The sequence below is a fragment of the Pangasianodon hypophthalmus genome, chromosome 6, assembly GCF_027358585.1.
Source record: "Pangasianodon hypophthalmus isolate fPanHyp1 chromosome 6, fPanHyp1.pri, whole genome shotgun sequence".
Classification (NCBI taxonomy): Eukaryota; Metazoa; Chordata; class Actinopteri; order Siluriformes; family Pangasiidae; genus Pangasianodon; species Pangasianodon hypophthalmus.
In genome coordinates this window covers 19,000,286-19,014,501 of record NC_069715.1, presented here as the reverse complement: position 1 = coordinate 19,014,501, position 14,216 = coordinate 19,000,286, and the positions used below count along the sequence as shown (strand labels likewise).

Sequence of the window (14,216 nt, the reverse complement as noted above, 5' to 3'; positions counted from 1 at the left end):
TAAGAATGTACCCAGCTGTTGATTTGGCCACACCTAAGGCTTTTCCTGTCTCACTTATAGATTTATGTTGTTTTTTCAGCCTAATGATGGCCTCCTTCACTTGCATTGAGACAATCTCCTTGGACTTCATATTGGTAGCTCCAATCGAACAGCTGCCAAATGCCAACTCAATACCTGATATCAACTCCAGACCTTTTATCTGCTTCATTTGTCTTGAAGTAATGAGGGAATGGACCGCACTTGGTCAATTAACCTCTTGTAAGTCAATTGTCCAAATACCATTGAGCCCATGAAAATGGAAGTACTTTGCTTAAAATGGCTGTAATTCCTAAATGGTAAATGCAATATTTTTGTGGAACCTCTTAAAATAAAGCAGAAAGTCTACACTTCGATCACATCTTGATTGTTTTATTTCAAATCCATTGTGGTGGTGTATAAAGGCAAAATCACAAAAACTCTGTCATTGTCCAAATACTTCCAGACCTGACTGTATGTGGGCACAGCTACATGGGTCTTGAGGTTTTTATTGGGAGTACTCAAAGAATCAGTGGAAAAAAGAATTTTGCTTGTATAACTCACGGATCATGCGATACAGGCCAAAACATAAAAGCATTATAGTGCCACCATTAGGCTGATACTGCCCATCTTGCGTGCCAGAGTAGTGGAAAGGAGCACTACCTCTTGAACAAGTTTCATGCCTGCAGGACTTACAGTTTCTTCATGTTTCATTTTAAGGCAGAAAATTAATATTAAATATAGCCGGTCATTGGGGTCCAAGCACCTTTAGCAAATATCAAATTTGAACTTAATTCTTTAATACTGGCCTGAAGATGCCTTTCAGAACTATACAAGCAATCCTCAGTTACAGCTTTTTTAGTAAATCAAGCTCTGACCTACTAGGATTGATTGGCATATGGACGCCATGTTGTTTGCAAATCTCAACATGTTTTTGATAATGAAGTATTTGTACAGTGACACTCTTGGCTTGCTTTCGCAATACATTTTGGGTCATTATCCATCTGTACTGTGAAGTGCCATCCTATTAGTTTTGTAGCATTTGACTGAATCTGAGCAGAAAGTATAGCTCTATACACTTCAGAATTCAGCCTGATATTCTATCAGCAGTCACATCATCAATAAACACCAGTGACCCAGTTCCACTGGCAGCCATAACCCATGCCATAACCCTGCCCCCACATGTTTGACAGATGATGTGGTATCCTTCCCTTCTCCATAATCTTCTCTTCCCATCATTCTGGTACAAGTTAATCTTGCACCAGAACTGTTCAGGCTTTTTTAATATTTTTTTATTATATAAAAGATATATTATCTTTTGGTGTTGCTGAGCTTGCCAGTGCATTCCTTCTTTTTAAGAATTTACCAGATTGTTGATTTGTAGTTTCTGCTATCTCTCTGATAGGTCTGTTTTGTTCACCCTAATGATGGCCTCCTTCACTTGCACAACACCTCTTTGGACCCCAAATTGAGAGTTCCCATGAACAGCTATCAAATGCAAATTTAACACTTCAAATCAACTCCAGACCTTTTATTTCCTTAATTCGTCATGAAATAACGAGGGAACAGGCCATACCTTGCCATGAAACTGCTTATCAGTTAATTGTCCAATTACTTTTGAGCCTGTGAAAATGGAGGTACTAAGTTAAAAAATGGCTGCAATTCCTAAAGATTTAATGCAATATTTTTTGTTAAACCTTTGGATTAAAGCTGAAAGTGTACACTTCAATCATATCTTGATTGCTTCATTTCAAATCCATTATGGAGGCAAAATTGTGTCACTGTCCAAATACTGGACCTGACTGTATATAGCAAATTCTGTAAATTTTCATAAATTTGAGTTGGTATGGCTAAATGGTCCAAAGACAGTTTCTCATGTGTTCAGCCAAATGATTATGAGGATAAAACAATTTTAACTTAACCTCATTAACCTTAATTTCCCAGAGATATACTTGTTTTTGTGTGAAAAACCGTGGATAGTGGCCCCCATTTTGGTCCCAATTTGAGTTGCATGGCTAACTATTAGTTGCATGGCTAACTACTGCTTATGTAAAGCAACCTAGCATTCAAGTTTCATGACAGTATGTCAGTGTTAACCCTGTTAAATGCCTGCTGAAGCTGATTGTATGGTAAAGAATATTTTAGCCACAAAATGTTAACCACAAAATGTGTACTCATATTTGATAATGTTTAATCCTCAATATTATAGATGTATGGAACTGGTATAGTGCAAGTATCGCAGTAAAAGTTCTGAGTTCAGTCAGCAAGTTTGATGTGAATCCATGCAAGCACTCATGAGTTGCATCTGTTAATGTAAATGAGACTCCTCCTCATCCTAATTGATTGTCTTGTGACAGCCATATTATTGATTATGTATTTTAAATTTCTTAGAAATTTACTTTGCATTCAGAAGATATGGCTCTTTTAGTACATAAATTCAATGGCTTAAATTTTATCGACCTGTAGTGGCCAAACGGTTTAGCCAATCAAAATTATTTAGTATGTTTTTGTCATCAAACTCTCTACTTGCTACATTCATATATTTATGCTTTATGCCTAGGACTAGTCTGAAAAGAATATTTAAAAAAAAAAATTAAAACAGCAGAAAGGATGTCAGCCAAAGGTAATTAAACAATATGGCAAAAAGATACAGGGGACTCAGGAATTCTGCTGATATAACAAGTATTACTCTATTTCCTACACTTTGAAGATATAAACCAAAAGGTAAATTAATTTATTATAGCACCTCCTTCTGGTGGGTCTGGGTCCTTTCATTTGCCTGAGTAGTGAGTGGGATATGGGACCAACCTAACAAATTTGGTGGCAATATTTCAACAATAACCCTCTTTTATAGCTGTTTAAGTAAATTAGGTTCCACCTCTTTGTGGTGTGAACATGTGAACATTTTTGATAATTACTGAGGTTCACACTCTGCTATGTAGTTTGACACCAAAATTGTGAATATAGGACAAAAATTCTAAGGAAATTTCTAAAAAGTATGTTTTGCATTTTATGCAAGTTAGCAAATAAATAAATAAAAATCTACATGAGTAGAGCTACAAGGTTATTGAGGCTTTTTGTTTGGGAGAACCCAAGGAATCAGTGGAAAAAGAATTTTTTTAGGACTCATGGTTTATGAGATACAGACCAAAACGTAAAATGCTGTACATTAGCGCCACCATTAGGCCAATTGGGCCCAAAACTTGTTGACATTTGTAAACAATATAGCTGCCACAATTCTAATGAGGTGGAGTACAATTTACTCAGAAAGCTCTATCTCCTGACTTTTTTTGCATGGATTTGCACAAAACTTGAAAGATCTATACAGGGCAAGATTCTGAGTGCAAAATTAGGTGTGTGGTCATGCATAAGGGGCAGGCTTTAGGTTAGATGACTGTTTTTTTAAGAACTGTACATCTGATCAAGCTGAAACTTTGTATACTGGATCTGTATGATAATCTACAAGGGAATGTTTGACAACGACTTGGTTACTTAAAACACATGGCAGCCATTGACCAATCAGGTTTCAGCAGGCATTTGACAGAGTAAACACTGAGCTATTGTCATGAAACTTGAAAGTATGGTCCCTCTAAGGATGCCCTAATAAGTGATAGCATAACATGGCCTCCGTGAGTGCTATTCATGTTTTTGCACTTATAAACAAGCATAACTTTTGTAAAATAATGGGTACAGTGACACTTCTTTTTTTCCTATGCTTTGTCTCCTTACCCCCTAAAATGTGCTTTTTAGATCATTTAGCTCCATCCACTCAAACTGTCCTTTTGTCCTCGTCACAATTTTGGTGTTAAAATACTCAGCAATGTATGACCCTCAATAATGATCAAAAACACGTTGACATTTATAAACAGTATGGCCACCACATGACAATCAATTCTAATGAGTGGGGGCATAATTTGCTCAACCAGCTCTAACTCATGATGTTTTGCATTGATTTGCATGAAAATTGAAACATATTCAGGAAAAGATTCTGAGGTGATTTGCAAAGTTTGGGGTGTGTACATGTATAACGGGTGGAGCAAAGGTCCAATAACTGTTTCTCCGGAACTATACGTCCAGTCAAGTGTAAAACAAGTATATCAAGCATAAAGTAAGAGCTACAGTGATATTTCTTTTTTTCCCATGCTTTGTCACCTTACCCTCTAAAAATGTGTCTTCACACATCTCATACAGTAGTTGTATAAGAAAACACAGTTCATCTTAAAGAGTTTATTAGGGGTGAGATTAGATTCAAATCATTGTTTCTCAGGCTAAGTCCAATCAAGCTAAAATCTGTTGTACTGCATAGTTACGCTAATTTGTGAAAGGATTTTTGTTGTTGAATAGGTTACTTTACAATCATAGTAGCCATCAGCCAATCACATTGCAGCACACGCTCCATGGTTTTAGCATTAAGTTACTGTCACAAAAATTTAACACTATGTTCCCCTGTGGTTCCTTCACTGTAAACAATGAAATCCTGACAAGCCAGAAAATCTTGAATATAGGCAATAGATCTTGTTTTTTTTTCTTATAAATTAAATTAACTTGTCTAGAATTAAGATTTTAATATTAATCTGCTTGCTTTGAGAAAATATGTCTTGAACTTTATTATTCAGAAAAAAAATATCCAAATGAATTAAGTAAGTGAGCGAACAGCATACTTTGACACTGCCCACTCTGAAACAAGAAATATTAAGACATATTTCTTTATTTTAAGAACACAATGTTTCCCATTTTAAGAAAACAATCTTTGACATTCTGACAGTGAAGTTTTTCTTTTGCAATAAACTTACTATAAATTATTTAACTTTCTTTGAACCAAATGAGAAACAAGAAGCTGCAAATCAGAGAAGCATAACATTTTATTCCCTGTTATATTCAATGCTGAAAAAAGGCCAATTTTATATCAGAAAACACCAAACACTTGTACATCAAACACTATCCTGTCATTTTCAGGTATTTCACCCTCCTTTTTCACTCAACGCATTTAGCAACTGGCAGCACAACAGCACACACTTCGTGTTAGGTCTTTGTTTACTTTGCCATGTGTATTTTGTTTTGGTTTATGTCCTGTCTCGGCCCATGTCCTGTCATTGGTTTACCCTTTAATTAGTTTGTGTATTTAAACCCCCCCATCTGTCTTTGTTCTTTGTGAAGTAATGTTCAGTGTTTTGAACATTAATTTTTAATAAAAATTAATAAAAATTAATATTTTTACCTTCAACCAAAACAAATAATCTAGTTTCATTGATGAGTATTTATTCAACTAATAATGCATTCAATGAACAATTGCATTCACTGAGTATCACATGTTTACAAAATCTGCCTTCACATTTCAAAATCAAAAGTTATCTTTCCCTATTACAAGAAAAAAAGTAAAAAAAAATAAAAAAATAAAAAAAAATAAAAAAATAAAAAAGGGGGGGGGGGGATAATAAAAGCATCTTGCCTTTAATTGAAAGTTTTTTTTTTTTTTTTTAAATACTCATACAGGCTTTCTTTTGGGGGGGAAAAAATCAGCAGTCCCCTTCTTTTGCAATCTGTGCCTTCCTTTAAATTGGAAAAAAAGCAGCAGTTGTTCAAAACAAGACCGATATTGAAAGGAACATAACATGGTCAATACTCAAACAAATGTAACAGTCAACATTGCTTTATTGAAAAAGCAAAAACCCTGCCTTTTGGTCCTGACATCAGGTTACAGAGTTTTCAAAAGTAGTTTATTTTTCAGGACCTGGACCTTATTTGAGAGCTTGTTTGCCTCTAGCTCCATAAAAATCTTTTGAAATACACTACCTGGCCGAAAAAAAGTCGCACAATCTAATATTTTGTTGCACTGCATTTATCTTTGATTACGGCACACATTCGTTCTGGCATTGTTTCAACAACATTATGCAACTTCACAACATTTATTTCCATCCAGAGTTGCATTGATTTTTGGCTGAGATCTTGCATTGAGGACAGGAGAGTCTAACCACTCCGTAAAGTTTTCTCCAGCACATCCCAAAGACTTTCAATGGGGTTAAGGTCAAGACTCTGTGGTGGCCAAGTCATGTGTGAAAATGATTCCTCATGCTCCCTGAACGACTCTTTCACAAGTTAAGCCTGATGAATCTTAGCATTTTCATCCTGGAATATGCCTGTGCTGTCAGAGAAGAAAAAGTCCAGTGGATAAGGGATAACGTGGTCATTCAGTATATTCAGGTGCTCAGCTGACTTCATTTTATTGCCACACAATGAGGCTGAGCCTAGACCTGACCAGTTGATGCAACCCCAGATCATTACACTGCCTCCAGAGGTTTGTACAGTAGGTACTATGCATGATGGGTGAATCACTTCATGCATTTCCCTTCTTACTCTGACACGCCCATTGCTTTGGAATAGGGTAAATCTGATTTTATCAGACCACTTGACCTTTTTCCATTGCGCCACAGTCCAGTCTTTATGCTCCCTAGCAAATTGAAGTAATTTTTTCCGATTAGCCTCACTAACAAATGGCTTTCTTGTAGCCACACAGCTGTTTAGTCCAAATCCTGTAAGTTCTCATCACATTGTGCATGTGGAAATGCTCTTACTTTCACTATTAAACATAGCCGTGAGTTCTCCTGTAGATTTTTTTTACGATGTGACATCACCAAGCGTTTTAAAGATCTCTGATCACGATCATTCAAGATTTTTTTCCTAGAGTCATCTTTTGCATAGAGGTTAGGGCTTCATCATGTGAAATATCCTAAAAAAAAAGGTAAATAGAAAAAGAAACAATTAACAAATCAGGGGTGAAAGGGGGAGTTTTTTTTAGGGAAACATACAATAGGTTTCAAAAAATTTAAATAACTTACCATGTACTCCTTCATGAGGTTTGAGGGGTCTTCATTCAGGTAAACAGCAAGTGCTCTCAGGGCGCATTTATGTTTTTTTTCGATGGTGGCATTCTGGACAATGTGACAAATGAACAGTGTTCAGCAGAATTAACACACAAGTTAGCATTTTGCTTTTCAGGCTTATTCCTGTACTTGTAACACTTTAAATAACACTTTAAATAAAGAGTGAAGCTTGCCAATCTATTCACTGGTTGAAATAAACTGTCTGCAATGGCATCTGTGAGGGACCCAAAATCCCTAAAACCAGTACAAGAAAACTAACAACTGGTCCTAAACCAGAAGCTTTGCTATAGGAAAGCTACAATAATCTTGGATGTCACAGTTGTGCCAACTGTAGCTGCGCAAATCACAACTTTTACTTTTGATGGTTTTAAGAAATGTGGTAAAGCAACGAACAAGCCCTGAAATGAAAAAAGTATGAATAATGTGCATATTAACATTCCAGAGCATATAAACAAAGCTTTAAAGGGACACTTCACCCAGAAGTGAAAATTCAGTCATTATTTACTCATCCTCATGTCGTTTAAACTCCCTAAGTCTTTTTTTCCCCCTTTTTGGCAAGACTGACCTGCTCGTTTCTGTCCATACAATGACAGTCAATAGTTCCTCTTCTGAAGCTTCCAAAGCACACAAAAGCATCAAACAATTCCATGTGACTCCTGCTGTATAATCCGGGTGTTCTGAAGGCATACGAATGGGTTTGGTGACAAACAATCCAAAGTGTAACCCATATTTTTTCTGAAAATCGTGTCCTCCACCATTTCTTGAGAATAGTGATGACCGGTTCGTGAACAAATTGTTCTTTTGTAACCAAATTGGACTGAATCATTGGAACAGAGAGCAATGGTGGATGGTGTGATTTAAAAAAAAATGTGGGTTACACTTCTGATTGTTTCTTACCAAACCCATTTGTATGGAGTCACATGGAATTGTTTAATGAGGCTTTTGTGTGCTTTTGAAGCTTCAGAAGAGGAACTCACCTTTGTATGGACAGAAACGAGCAGGACAATCTGGCCAAAATTTACCTTTTGAGTACAGAAAAAAAAAGAAAGACATAAGGGGATCGAACAACATGAGTGTGAGTAAATAATGACTGAATTTTCATTTTTGGGTGAACTATTCCTTTAATCTATTTTGAAATATTGTCAGTTTTAAAATGACCATGAATTCAACAGAACATACCTGATCCATAACTGACAGGACGCTTGTGATTTTCTGAGCCCCTGTTCCTCCTTTCTTTTTGAAAATTCTGAGGAGCTGGGCTGAGAAATTATCAAGCTGACCCATAAATTTGGACACCAGAGGGATTGTTGTAATTATGCTGAATTCCGCAGATACCTAATAACATTTTAAAATGACAAATCAGGGTGGTTGCTGATAAATTTCTGACAATCCTTACAATATTATCATATACCAATACAGCATTTCTTTGCCAGCACTTACACACAGATGAAATACAAAATTGTTACGGATGAGCATACACCTGAATTACCTTTTGTTTCACACAATGGGTAATCTGGATAGTAATTTACCTTGGCTTTTCTACGTTTCTTCACTTGGTTAGGACTTCCCATAGATCCTTTCTGCTTATGGGAGTTGATGTTTAGCTTGTTTAGCTAAGTTGATGTTCCTCAATTTTGTTCTGTAGTTTGCCATCTTGTATTTTAAACTAATTTTCCAGCCATAGTAGCCGCTCACAGAGACGTTTCCTTGAGGCACGGGTGCTTCTGGACCAAAGCAGCAGCTACGTCATCAAGATCTGCATTTGAAGGGTATGCCTTGTACTTTATTATTTCTGAAGCTGAAGCATCCAAAATGTCAGAATTAAGCTTGGCATTGGGGCTCAGGACAATGCCATCAGTTTGATAAGCATGTTGAGCTTTTTGTAGTTGCATCTCAGCATCAAATCTAAACTGTGGTATTGGGAAACTTTCAGGCCATCCCTGAGTGGAGAGTACAGACAACTGTGGGGATGAGATTATGTCTGTGTCACAGGATGAAACTGAAGATGCCTCATTTATTTCTGGCACAGGTGAAGCAGAAGGGATACTTGTAGATGAATGCAACTGAATGACTGAGTGTAGCTCTGTCTTGTATGTCTGAAGTTGAACTGAAGTTGACAAAATCATTAAAATCAGGATCTTTGAATTGAAGTCGAAAATCTTAAAAGACTCTAAGCTGTGTTTGGATTTCTCTTTTAAGGTCATTCAACGAGTCTGGTGTACCAGTTGGAAGATTTAACCTTTCACAATTATTTTCTCCCAAGATTACTAGAAGTTTGGCTGGGATACCCACCATGTCAAACTGGTTTTTTGAAAGAGAGGGAGAGAAGATGAATATATGAGTACAATGCCAGCAATCCAAACCTAACTACAGATATTTCTTAAAGTATGCCAATAAACAGATGTTTACTATAAAGTGAAAGAAATATTTCATTATTAGAATAACATTTTGTCTTAACACCCTGAGGAGTGAATTCTATTCTTAAAACTTCATATGGGGGTTTTGGTCAACACCGTGTACTATGATCTTCACAAAGACCTACAAGCAGAAATACATACAACAGATTAATACATTGCAAATTCCCACAAGGTTGGTGGTGTGAATCCCGCCTCTGCCCTGTGTGTGTCCTGTGCTGCGGGGGTTTCCTTTGGGTACTCCAGTTTCTTCCCCCACTGCAAAGACATGCATTGTAGGCTAACTGGCATTTCTAAATTGTCTGTAGTGTGTGAATGTGTGCGAGATTGTGCCTTGCAATGGGTTGGCACCCGACCAGGGTATCCCCCGCCTTGTGCCCTGAGTTCTATGGGATAGACTCCAGGCTCCCCCATGACCCCGTGTTGGATAAGCAGTACAGAAAATGGAGGGATGGATGGAATTTCCCACAAGACTTTAATGGCTGGTTATTACACCTCATCTGTCAGTATGTGTCTTTTTAGGGTAATCAGCCGGACACCTCCAACCAAATAATCAGCAAGAGGGTATGGGTCTTTCAACTCATTGTGGGAAATTAAGCAAACTTCATGAGTTGGTATCAATTCGAAGGCCCTGAAGTGCTCTCGATACCAGGAACACATTTTTTTGGCAATGAAAGCCAGGTTATCTATGATTATACAAATCTGAGACCCATAGGTAATTATCATGCCATTTCGGTAGGTGATGCCATCACAAGAGACATTCTGGGCAATGTTGACAGTGGTGATACCAGGATACCTAACATTAAGGCAATGTACAACATCCTCTCTACAGTTCTACAGTGATTGCAGAGACATGTGTGACCTGCTCTGAAGGTGGCCTCTTCAGAGCTGGGTAATTGCATGTAACATCCAACCATCAATTGGTGTTTACTTGCCAATGTTAGTGTTATGTTCTTGAAGCAATTTGTGTGCCTAACTACTTGCTTAAAGTAGTTATGCTTAGCTTCAAATCACAATGTCCAAAGAAAAACTAGAGGGCCAAAACTGCAAATCATTTCTGGATAGTGCTCCAAAAAGTGATGCTTTGGAAGCAGTTGTTTATGTGGGAACAGCTCCTGATATTTCCGACGGTGTTCTGAGATCTTGCATTCCAAGTATGCAATGGTCTCATCTGTATGAACTGGAGACACAACCAGTTCCACAATATCCTTTAAGTCTAAAATCATAAGCCACACAGGTTCATCTGCAGGCACCAAATGTCCAATAATCAATGGCAGTAATCTTAACAGACACCAATTTTCATGTGCATTGCCACCAATTGAGTTTTTACTTGCAAATGTCCGTGGCGCCATTTGAGGTCGATTCGTCTTATCACCCCATTTGTACAGAAAAGTACGGATGAGTTCATTGATCCTATTAAGAGACAAGATCTTCTTTGAAATAAGTTCAGCAAAGCACTCTGCCAGCTCAACTGATACTATGCCTTCAAAAAGATCGTGTGCCAAATCAGGAGAATAGCCTGTAACACTAAAGTAGCTAAGGCTGTCACTGAAAACACATGCTTTTTTCACACCCATGACATTTACTCCTTTTTCTGTAGGATGTTTAACATGTCCTTGGTGTTCTTCTGCAATCTGAAGTGTAAATTCACCTGCTTTCACTTCAGTTTGAGAATCTGTACGAGAAGCTGTACAAAATCAACAACAGTACTCACCTGAAAAGTTTTCAGTGAAGCCAGCCATACAATGTGTGGCCAGATTATCGGCTACAACACATTGTACTGTTCCTTTAAAGAATGTTCCCAGCTGGTGGACATACACACCTTGCTGCTCCAAAGTTTTGAGATCGTGCAAAAGAGGTCGCAAGACTTTCTCAAATCCGTAGATCTTCACGTCTTCTGTCTTGCATAAAACTGCAAGATAAATTGAAGACAATCTTGACTGAAACATTGGTGGTACATTACTCAAAATCCTGTAGATTGCACATAACTTGTGTTTTTTTCTTGATGTTCCGAGAGGGTTGCAAATTTCAAAGTCATCAACATATAAGCACGCAGAAATCCTCAACTCTTTTGAGAAGAAACCATTTGCTTTAAAATACTGACCATCCTGAATTGACCTGTACTGATGACCATCTCTTCTTAACTGTTGAGAACTGTGACTTTCGACAACTTTGTCAAGCAGGTCATTCTGATGAAGTAGATTCTGTAAAGACTCAAGTACTGGAACGTATTGAAAAGTTCTATTTCCCTTGGCCTCAAGAACATACTCTACAGGGTGTATAACTTTAAAATTTTCCCTGTAATATTGTTTATGTTTAAATGCAGAGGCTAGTGGACCACCATGCTTTATTGTAATGATTAAGGGTTTGTTGTACTTAAAGACATAGCAAGATCTTTGACTAGCAACTCATCATTGTCAATTTTGTGTTTTTGTAAGGTGTCTACAATACTTTGGGAAGACAAAGGGAAAGAAGCATCACTCAGTAAATAATGCAAGTCCCCCAATAACTCATCAACAGCTGTGCTTGGGACATGGTAGTGATTCTCCAGCTTTAATAGCAAGGAAGCAAATTTAAGCTCTACCAAATTCGGCAAATTCTGTGGAACCTCTCCTGTATCAATACTACTGGAATTCTCCTCTAACATAGATGTTTCTCTATCTTCATTTGAAAGAGAGTCATCAGATATTCCTCTTAACTCTTGTGAACTGTCTGTTTTCACTATTCCCTCCTTAAAATCTGTCAATGAACACTGACTATGTTTTCGGCTCTTGTGCGATTTTGAATGTTCCATACACATTTGTTTTAAATGTGCAGTCCTTAAACATACAACTTACTGTGTCATGACTGCGCAAGTGGTTGTTTATATGAAGAAAGTAATCATTTACTGAAGGAATATCAGTAACAGCACAAACATGACAATTTATCTCTGTCACTTCACTAGAAGTTTGCTGTTGAGGTTGCCGCTCACTAACGCGATTGGCTTAAGTGGGACTGCAGAGCATTCCAAGTTTTAAAAGTGCATGGACAGTAAGAATATGCACATGGATATGCGTGTCTGTGGCCATAGTGTCCATGTACCAACCTGAGGTGTTTTAAAAGCTTTGACCTGGATGTTTGTGAAGATCCACAATCTCTGCACAGCCACATGTAAGGCAGGACTCCAAAACTCTGTTAGGAAAAAAAAAATGATGATACGATTCAGCTACACCAAAGAATAATAATAAAAACTTCTCAGACTGCCAACTACTAAAATTTAGAAAAATTATAAAGTTATGATGACCGACCTAACCAACAAGCTAACTGCTATCCAATTAGTTAGCAAGACGCCATCTTATTCAAGTTTCAAATCTGTTTATTGCCATATGTTACTTGGGACTACCAAAGTTAGAGAGTTAACATTTGATATTAAATAAAAATGCTCAACGCCATTATTTAATGCCATTATTAAAACTGATAGTTACTAAAACTTAATAAAACCGCTTTATTTGCACACAACATTCCCGTTTATCAGTAAATGGAAAATCTCTTCTTAACTAGCATGGGGGAATTTAATTATTAATCAAAATTTAACAAATATAAAATTTCACATAAGAGCGAAAAAAAACACCAATGTAACCAATAATAATGTGAAAACCACCTGAGGAATACTGCAACACCAATAAAACACCAAAAAAAAAACAAAAAAAACATGAGATTACACGTGATTAACTATTCTAATCTACTGATGGCAATATTAATGCATAAAGATTGAAAATATCTCACCTGTGTGTCCAGATAATAAGAAACTTTGCATGTGTCCCCGTTCGCACAGCGATTTTTGTGAGATTCGATTCACAGAAAATGGCGCAGTCTGAAGAGAGCAGAAGCATATCACTGAACCTGCTTTCCATGTGAGCATGTGAGGTACTGCAGAAGCAACACAACTGCGTTTCATTCATTTAATTTAAAGTGAGCTGTGTAAATTTGAAATACTACTTTTTCTAAATTTTTTCAACACAATTGTTTTAATTTTAATGGACAAACATAAGGCAAACATTATATAATTTAAACTTAGTTTACATTCTTTGGACCAACAACAGCCATAGTTCATTTTTTTGAGTGAAGGTTTGGGACTTCAGTTTCATAAGACACAAAATCAAGACTGAAACCCATTGTGTTATAAACCTGACATTCAAAGCAATACAATGAAAAATTCGCAATGAATGTGACTTTTATGAGCCCAAATACAGGAGTAGGATTACATTGGTCACAATCACTGACTTCTGGCATGAGTTCTTATTGCCATTTAGCTTAAACCATTTTACAGTTCAGGTTAAGTCACGTGAGTTTTTTATTGTCATTCCTCTATATAGCTTGTATACATTGGAACGAAATGTCATTTCTTCAGGACCATAGTGCAACACAGAACAGTAGGCAAGACTACATAAAGTGCAAATGCACAACAGTGTCAGATGAGTGCAAGAGAATGAATACACAGAACAGGACAATAAATACACAGATCATGGGCTGTAAACTGTAAACTATTGTGTAATGTAGCAGCACCAGTGTGGCAGCAAAAATGAGTTCCATAATATAAGAGAGTCTGATGGAGCTTTGTAAAGTGCGGTGTGCAGTGGTACTGAGTCATACTGGGTTAGGTGTTTGACTAGCCCAGGTGATCAATGGGAGGCAGCAGGGTGTTGAGTAATGTGACTGCCTCAGGGAAGAAATTGTTGCGGGGTCTACTGGTGGTGGCATTGATGCTCCTGTATCTTCTGCCAGATGGCAGGAGGTTGAAGAGTCCATGAGATGGGTGAGAGGGGTCTTCTGCAGTACTAGTGGCTTTGTGGATGCAGCAGTTGTTGAAAGAGGTGTCGATGGTGGGTAGAGAATCTCCAATGATCTTTTCAGCTGTTCTCACAAT

General features: G+C 37.3%; 1 long non-coding RNA gene across 2 annotated transcripts; it reads right to left on the bottom strand.

The window, feature by feature from the left end:
* Positions 1 to 5,512: 5,512 nt before the first annotated feature.
* On the bottom strand, positions 5,513 to 13,316 carry LOC128318525 (uncharacterized). Of its 2 annotated transcripts, XR_008301909.1 has the most exons (6): positions 13,076 to 13,316; positions 12,396 to 12,481; positions 11,025 to 11,222; positions 8,076 to 8,652; positions 6,852 to 6,944; positions 5,513 to 6,742 (listed from the first exon to the last, which is right to left on the bottom strand). It is a non-coding gene; the product is annotated as an uncharacterized LOC128318525 (long non-coding RNA). The 2 variants fall into 2 exon arrangements; XR_008301908.1 differs by having other exon boundaries at positions 8,076 to 11,222.
* Positions 13,317 to 14,216: the final 900 nt, after the last annotated feature.